This window comes from Tupaia chinensis, unplaced genomic scaffold (genome assembly GCF_000334495.1).
Source record: "Tupaia chinensis unplaced genomic scaffold, TupChi_1.0 Scaffold144288_2, whole genome shotgun sequence".
Lineage (NCBI taxonomy): Eukaryota > Metazoa > Chordata > Mammalia > Scandentia > Tupaiidae > Tupaia > Tupaia belangeri.
This window is the reverse complement of record NW_006204146.1, coordinates 36499-45782: the sequence shown is the minus strand read 5'-3', so window position 1 is coordinate 45782 and position 9284 is coordinate 36499.

Sequence of the window (9284 nt, the reverse complement as noted above, 5' to 3'; positions counted from 1 at the left end):
TCAGTATCCCAGAACGTGCGTAAACTAATCAGGCCATTGATAATCCATTTCATGAAATCCTGGAAGAAAATTTTCCAAACCTAGAGAGGCATTCAAATATCCAGTCCCAAGAAATACAAAGGACCCCACATAGTATCAACCCAAGAAGATCTTCTCCAAGGCACATTATAGCCAGATTGACCAAAACCACAGACAGAGACAAGATAGTAAAATTGTCAAGAGAGAAACATCAAGTTACTTTCAAAGGATATCCCCATCAGACTAACTTTGGACCTCTCCTCAGAAACAATGCAAGCAAGGAAAGAATGGGAAAATATATTCAAAGTGTTAAGTGAAAAACAATTTTAGCTGAAAATACTGTATCCAGTAAGATTATCCTTCCTGTGGAAAGAAAAGATAAAAACATTCTCAGATAAACAAAAACCTGAAAGAATTTACTAACACCAGATCAGCTCTTCGAGAAGTTCTGAAGGGAGTACTATACCAGGAAAACTAAAGACAGACAGACAAATAAGAGAACAAAAAACGACCAAGAGGAAGGCCAACTTAATGGTAGGAACAAGTTCTGAAATATCAACAATAATATTGAATATTAACGGAAGGGTCAGACCACAATAACACTGAAAATTCAACAAAAGAGAAATTATATGAGACTGAACTGGTAAGATAGAATTCTATGACTCTTTTCTAAAATGTTACTGATTTTCTTCATGTTTTGTCTTCCATATTTAAGGATTTTTGTTTTCTTTTGAGTTGTTGAGTTCAGCAATTTGTTTAAAAAATAATTTCTAAAATTGAAACAAACTTCCTTCCTTCCTGACCTCTTTGCAATTTGTGAGCATTCTTATTTTGTGGCGGAATGGTTATTTGTATAAGCTCAACAATACAATAGTTATCTATTGCCTTGCATGAGAAGTTGAATTTTTATGGGACTTTGTGAAAATGACAGACCAAATTGAGATTAACCTAATTTTCTAAAAAATAAGGTAGTTTATACCTCTCTTTAGTAAAAGGGGAAATGGAGAGAGAGAAAAAATTGTTTCAGAAGAAAATTATAGTACACTTGTCACTAGATTATTTTTTTGTCCATACTTTAATATCTTTTTTGAATCAATAATATGTGAAAAAAAAAGTTTAGTATGGAAGGGAGGGAGGGGGAAAGGGAAGGAAAAACCTGGTAAAAGTATGTTTATTTGACAAAAAAATGAGAAGTTATTTACTGATAATAATGTATATAGCAATATCCTTGTCTTGACTGGCATGCATGATATTTGTGTTGGAAAAAGAAATGTATATTTTAAAGACATGATAAAATGCAAATTAAAATAAATAAATGGAAAAAATGCATTTAAAAAAGGCATCAGAGGAGGAAGAAGGTAGGTGGAGTTGGGGAGGACACAGGGAGAGGGTATGTGGTCTGATGGGTCAAAACCAAAAGAATCCTCTATAGAGACAGAAAGACGGATGCAGAGAAGGATTTGAAAAGTGGTGCGGGATTGGCAGAGAGGGGCAGGCACAGAGTAAGTAAAAGGCCTGGAGATATGTAACCTCAGACCACTTGCCCTTACATTGGAAAAAAAAATCAAGATTATGAAGAATATGGAAATCAAAAGTGCTATTTCTGGTCACTGAGAATCATTGTCAAGTTTATATTGAAGGCAGACTGAGTTACAGAAAAAGATGGCATGGTAGGGCTTGATTTTACCTCCAGGGTATATAGCATGTGGAGGTTTTTCCAGAGACAGGTCAAAGGGGTGTACTTTGGAATATGTAGCTGGATGTTGCCCATGGTGGGAGACGTGAGAGGACAAGAGACTTAGGAAGATAACTCAGTGAACAGAGTCCCCTAGTCTTAAATTTCTCTCCAACAGAGATCGGTGGACTGCAGTTGAAGAGGAGAGTCCTCTAGTTCAAGAGGATCAGGAAGTGACCTAGTTTCAACTGGGAGAAGAGGGTATTGACTTAGCACTAGGATTTTTCCCTGTGAGGGGACCAGGTCCCCAGGAAGCACCTCTGAGTGAAGGTCAAAAGTCTCATCAGTCACCCAAATGAAAAGTCCAGTGTGGAACACAGCAGAGAGTTCCAGTAAGGGTATGGGTTCTTCTTGAGATGATTGGTTCTAGTGATTCTTCTTGGATTTTGAGACTAAAAGCTCATGGTTCAGAGAAAGACTCAGGAGGCAGTCATCCAAGAGAAAAAAAAGTTTATTGAAAGAACACCCAGTGTTCTCAAGCTGGAGGTGTTTCAGCCCCAAAGTTCCCCTATGTGTGTGGGTGTGTATGTGTGTGTGTGTGTGTGTGTGTGTGTGTGTGTGTGTGTGTATATATATTTGTATTCCCTCCCCTTGTAGGACAAAAGGTAAAATTACTCCTTGAACAAGGTAAGCATGCCCATGCGTCAGGATGTTTGTACCTGCTGTTCTATCTATCTGCAATGGCTCTTCCTCTAGATAGCCACATGCCTGCCCTGACCAACTTAGAATTTCAATGCAGTCTCTATCTCCTCATTCTGATTTATTTTACTGTAGAAAATGTAAAAACACTAGACATTATATTATATATTCATTTGTTTGCTGTTGTTTTCCCTCCCTAGAGTATAAGCATCATGAGGACAGAAACTTTGTCTAGTACACTTCTATAACCCCAGTACTTAGAACATACCAAGAAACAGCACATAATAAGTATTTGTTGAATGAATGAATGATGAGATATAAAATATATTTCCCAGAAGTCCTTCTACTAGTACTTTTCTTCAAAGAGTCTTAGCTAGGGAAAACTTGAGGCAGCAGTGATAGGAGATATAGACTAGGATGGAAGATTGGCCTGAGACTAAAGACATGGGGGAAGGAGCCTGAAGAAGAGCCATGAGATTTAGCCCTACCCCGCTGCTAACTGAGAAGCACAGGGTAATTTTTGTGGAGACTTTTACATTTTCCATACTAATTAATTTTGCTATTTCTTTTTTATTTTTTAAGAATTATTTTATTTATTCACTTATTTATTTTAATTTTACCAGAGAGAGAGAGTGAGAGAAAGCAAGCCACCAGGTCTGGGACTTGAACCATGGTCGGCCATGTGGGAGTGTCCAGTGCCACCTGCTGGTCCCTAAACTTGCTATTTCTGCTGCCCTTTCTTTTCCCTGAAGTTATTATTTCTTAAGAAAATAATTGTTTTAACTTCCAAAAAATATAGATAATTTCTTCATAACCTCAGAAAAGATTTATTAAACAACACAGAAAACTTGAAGTCTCAAAGGAGACTGGTAAATTCAATCATATTAAAATGAAGAACTTACAAAAGGACCAGAGAGTTGGCCTTGTAGCCTAGGAGTTCAGGGAGCTAGATCCAACATGGTGAAGTGTGCAGTGATCATGTGACCTGGTGGCTTGAAAAGTACAACTGTCTCATGATGTACATGTGCTCCAAATCCTGACAGGAGAAGGGATCATAGTGTGACTATGCTCCTTTGGAGAGTGTTTCTTCCCTCTCCCCCTCTTTCTGGCAAGTGGGCATGCTGTCTGGTAATTTTATTTTAATAAACGAAAACTCTAAAGTGGGGCCAGCAGGTGGTACAGAGGTTAAAGTGGTTGTATCTCACATGGCCAACTGCATAGTTCTAGTCCAGACCAAATGGCTTGTGTGTGAATGTGCCTAAAATCCTTAGAGGAGAATGAAGAAGTAATTGCAGCATGGCCATCCCCCCCAGGAGGTGACTTTGCAGTTTTCCTCTTTCTGTCTCTCTCTCTCTCTCTCCAGCAAGCACATGTACCCTATAGCAAAACTAAAAAACAGAAACAAAAACAACAATAAAAAATGGTGGGGCCTGATTCCTGTACCCTATATGCCCTCTCACAGACTTCAGTTTCAAGCCCAGCAGGTCTTTCATCCCATGTGCAGACTCTCCCCCAGGTATGCCTTGGGAACTTGTGAACCTCCAGCACCACTGTGGCACTGGCATCCTGAGCCTTGCCTGCCTGCCAAAAGGGTTCTGGGCTCAGCTGTCCTCTTGCTGTGGGTGCATCCCCCCCGCCCCCAAGATCATGTGCAGCTCATCAGAAACTGAAAGGTTGGTAGAGAAGCCAACAACCTGAAGTTACCTATATAAACTTTATCTGCTCTGATCTAAAAGACACAGCCCTCTAACTTGGGATCTAAAGGTGTTATTTCCTGCTCCAATACTACAGAATCTATTCCAATCTAAATAGGAAGGAGTAAATACTGCATTGGGTGACCAAAGCCCAGCATAGAGACAAAAAAAACATGAGGAAACAAGGAAATAACTATTCCACAAGGGACCACCTTATCCATTCACCAACAACAGACAACTCAAAAGAATTTATAAAATTGTCAGAAAAAGAATTCTATACACTCATTGTGACAAAACTACATGAAATACAAGAAAAAAACAATCAATTTCAGGGAAGAGAAAAATCATTCCAGGACTTGAAAGAGGAATTCCATAAATAGATACATACCCTAAAAAAGAATCAAACAGGGAACCAGCAGTTGGCGTAATGGCTATGTCGCTGGACTCCCATGTAGTCGACCGCGGTTCTCCCGGACCCGGTGGCTTAGAACTCACGCTGGGCACGTGTGCATGCGTGCCCAAGATCCTGAGAGGATAATGGAAGAGAAGGGATTGCCTTCCCCCCTGGGGGGTGATTTCTCGCTTTCTGTCTCTCTGTCTGGCAAGCACACGCGCCCTGTAGCAAAAACCTCTCGAAAAAAATAAATATGTTACATTTTTAAAAAAAAAAAAGAATCAAACAGAACTTCTGGAAATGAAGAACACAATACAAGAAATCAAAATCTCTCTTGAAAGCACTAACAGCAAATTGGAAAACACAGGAGAAAGAACCTCTGGCCTTGAAGACAAAGTCTCCAACATAGACCAAATCATTCAAATGAATGAAAATATAAGCCAAAAAAAGAAGAAGCTAGCATATAGGAAATTCTGAACACCAATGAATGCCCCAATATTCATATAATGAATATCACAGAAGGTGAAAATGCTGGTGTAGACATGGAAAACCTCTTCCATGAAATACTATCTGAAAACTCCAAATCTGGAGAAACACAGAGAAATTCAGACCGAAGAAATAAGAAGAACTCCAACTATGATCAACATAAAAAGATCCTCTGGCACATCATAGCCAGTGTGGTAAAAATCAAAGACACCTTCTGAGATGCCTACTGAACTTGAGCTGTGAAATATTGCTTTCAGAGACTAAAAATGAAGATTTTCTACTGACTTCGCCCTCCAGATTCATTTCTAGAGTGGAGAGCAACCTCTGCATCCTTCTCTCCATCTCTCTCTCTCTGTGTCTCCCTGTGTCTTTTAATTTTTTTTAACTTCCTTTTAAGGTAAAGTATTTTCTGTATTCTCAAGCCCCTTCTTTATCTTGCTAATTCATGCCTTTCCCACCTCCCATTTAAGAGAAGCACAAAGCCAGGCCCTTCTGAGATGGCTACTGAACTTGAGCTGTGAAATATTGCTTTCATGTGGCGTGCATGTGCTGCGAAGTTTTCATTTGAATTGTCTTTTTTCTTTATTTTTAATTATTTTTAAATTTTTCCTCTTCTTCTGTTTTCTTTTCCTTTTTCTTTTAACTTCATCCTTTGGCTGCTCAGCCTCCATGCACTGAGTGTCTAGACTGGTCTCAGTGAATAGTATCCAAACATCTAAATACTATTAGGGTCAGAATATTCCTCAATTCCCACTGAATCTGATGCATGAAGGGTGAAAACGGAAGAAAAAATGTATATCCATTCCTCCTGCATGCCTCTGAATGCTCAGATTGAATACAGTGTGGGAAGTGGGTGGGAAATGGCGGAGGGTGAGAAAGGGGGGTATATATACATATATATGAAACAAAAAAATGGAAAATCATTTGTTGATGATCATATGTATGATTAAGCCACTATACAGTGTATTCTGGATGGGAAATCACATTTTGTTTACTGTGATGATGCTCAGTTAATGAATGTAAAATTAATTAATTAATTAATTAGTTAGTTAAAAAAATCAAAGACAAAGATAACATTCTAAACATTACAAAAGAGAGACTTCATCCTCCTGACCTCAAGATCTAGCCAGGACAGGCCAGTCACAAGCCATCTGCACTTGAGCTCTGAGCAGCCTCATTCAGGGACTAGGATAACTGAAGTTTTTCTGTCCAGACTTCACCCTCCTGACTCCAAGATCTAGCCAGGTAGAGCACCCTCTGTATTCTCTGTCTCTCTCCATTTCTCTCTCTCTCTCTCTTTTTAAAAAAGAATTATTTTATGTAACTTTATTTATTTCAATTTGACCACAGAAGGACAGAGTGAGAGAGAGAGAAAGGGAAACTGAGAAAGCAAGCCTCCAGGTCCAGGACTTGAACCATGGTCAGCCATGTCCAAGTCCAGCACCCTTAACCACCAGGCCACCTACCAGCCCCTCTATTTTTCTCTCTTTAATTTTTTTCCATTTAAAAAAAATTTAAACTTATTAGCTCTCTGACTCTTGCATCTTGCTAATCCTCACCTTTCCTTCCCTCCCCCATAGGACAGGTAAATCACAAGCCATCTACATTTGAGCTCTGAGCTGCTGAGCTGCCCCTTTGCTGCTGCACATTTATACACCACATGGTTTTCAATTTTTGCTTTAAAAAAAACACATTTTTTTCTTTTTAAAAATTGTTTTCTCCTTTTATTTTTTGTTGTTTCTTTTCCTTTGCCTTTTTCTTTTGCCTTTCTCAGTTTTCTGCTCAGCCACCAAACACTAAGACAGGCCTAGGTACAAAGTTTAAAAATATCTGAATACTTCTATGATCATAGTAATCTTCAATTCCTATGGAATCTGCTGTACAAAGGAAGGAAAACGGTACTTCAGAAAGATTTTATATCACCTCCTCCTGCACACCTCTCAATGCTCAGATTTAACTCCAAAAACTAGGAAAAAACACATAATCCATTAGATGACCAGAAACCACCTCAAAGGCAAAAGACACATGAGAACTCAAGAAAATATTTCTCTCCCTAGGGAAAAGAATAACTCCTCATCTTCCACAGACAATACAAAGGAACTCGTGCAATTGTCAGATAAAGAATTTAAAATATTCATAGTGACAAAGCTAACAGAAATGCAAGAGAAGAGAGACAACAAACTTCAGAAAATGCAGGAGAAAAGAAACAACAAATTTCAGGAGCTCAGGAAATTCTTGCACAATCGGAAAGAGGAATTACAAACCATAAAAAAGAATCAAATGGAATTGTTAGAGATGAATGTTGTAATATAGGAAAACAAAATCTCCCTTGAAAGTATTAAAAGCAGATTAGATCATGCAGAAGATCAAATATCAGATGTAGAAGATAGAACCTCTGACCTAGAAAAATTCACAAAAAGACTGAAAAAATAATCTTCCAAATTGAGAATAATATATGAGTAATACTAGATACCATTAGATGCCCAAACAGACAGATAATTGGTATCCCAGGAGGTGAGGAAACTAATCAGGGCATTAATAATCTGTTTCATAAAATCCTGGAAGAAAACCTTCCAAACCTAGAGAGGCATTCAAATATCCAGTCCCAAGAAATACAAAGGACCCCGCATAGAATCAACCCAAGAAAATCTTCTCCAAGGCACATTATAGCCAGATTGACCAAAGCCACAGACAGAGATAAGATAGTAAAATTGTCAAGAGAGAAATGTCAAGTTACTTTCAAAGGATAGTCCATCAGGCTAACAGCAGACCTTTCTTTAGAAACAATGCAAGCAAGGAAATAACAGGAAAATATACTCAAAGTGCTAAGTGAAAAACTGTTTCAACCAAGAATCCTATACCAGGCAAGATTATCTTTAACACAGGAAGAAATGACAAAAATATCCTCAGATAAACAAAGCCTGAAAGAAGTGACCAACGCCAGACCAGCTCTCCAAGAAGTTCTGAAGGGAGTGCTATACCAGAAAAACTAAAGTCAGATTCACAGAAATAAGAGTACAAAACAACAACCAAGAGAATGGCCAACTTAGTGGTAGGGAGAAGTCCGGAAAGATAATTAATAACTTTGAATGTTAACTTTCAGAATTTAAATGGAAAGGTCAGACCACAGTAACACAACAAATTCAACAGAAGGGAGATTAATTTCATGATACTGAACTGCTGAAATAGAATTTTATGACTTTTGACTAAAACATTACTGATTTTCTTCTATGCTTTGCTTTCCAGATTACTGTTTAAACTGAATCCTAACCTTTTTTCTGGCTTTAAGCCTTAAGAAAATTTCTAACATTTTTTTATTTCAATCTATTAAAACTAAATCTGTTTTCCTTGGAATTAAAGATGCATTTAAAAATTACCTATTTAATTACTGCGGTAAGCTATATAGCTCCAACTAGGTGCTATGTTAGAGTATGTTCATTCTACTTACTAAGGTTTATGCCTATAGTCAGACATGTGTTCATAAATATGTATATATCAGCTACGCTTACTATTGAAAGTACTTACATTAATTAAGATCTTTTGTGAATCAATAAAATGTGAAAAAACAAAGGCATATAAAGCAACTGTAGATTCCAGAGACAGTATGGGAGGAGGGTGGGAAATGCCAGAGGATGAGAAGTAGAGAATCAAGGCAAAAAAGTAAAATGTATAAGAAACAAGAAATGGAAAATTATTTTTTGATGATAACATGTATCCTTGATTGAGTCAAATACAGTGTATTCTGGATGGAAGATCTCATTTTGTATACTGTAATGATGTACAGTGAATGAATGTAAATAAATAAATTTAAAATAAGATAATATAACCAAAAATAAAGAACATGCAATAATAAAACAATGACAAAAGAGAAACATTAAGTTATTTACAAAAGTTGTCCTATTAGGGAGCCATTTTGGGGGAAACGGAGGAATGAAGAGGTCCCATTGATAATTCAGCCTTCAGTATAGAAAACTCGCGTGGAGAGGCTGAAGGGAACAGAACAGCCCTTCTTCAAGAACCAGCTCCATGGCTCCTGCGATCTAGCCATTTGGAGGAATGAAGAGGTCCCACTGATAATTCAGCCTCCAGTATAGAAAACTCGCATGATAGGAAGACTCCTCTCAGGCCTCCTCTCTCTGTATCTGTCTTTGTCTCTCTCTACCTCTGTGTCTGTCTCTGACTCCTCTCTCTCTCTTTTTTTTTTTTTAAATTTTTGCTTTTTAGAATTTTGTTTAAGGTGAGGCATGTTTCTGGGCCTATTGGCCCTGCCTAGCCCTTTATCTTGTTAATAATTCCCTCTCCCACTCCTCACCCGGGA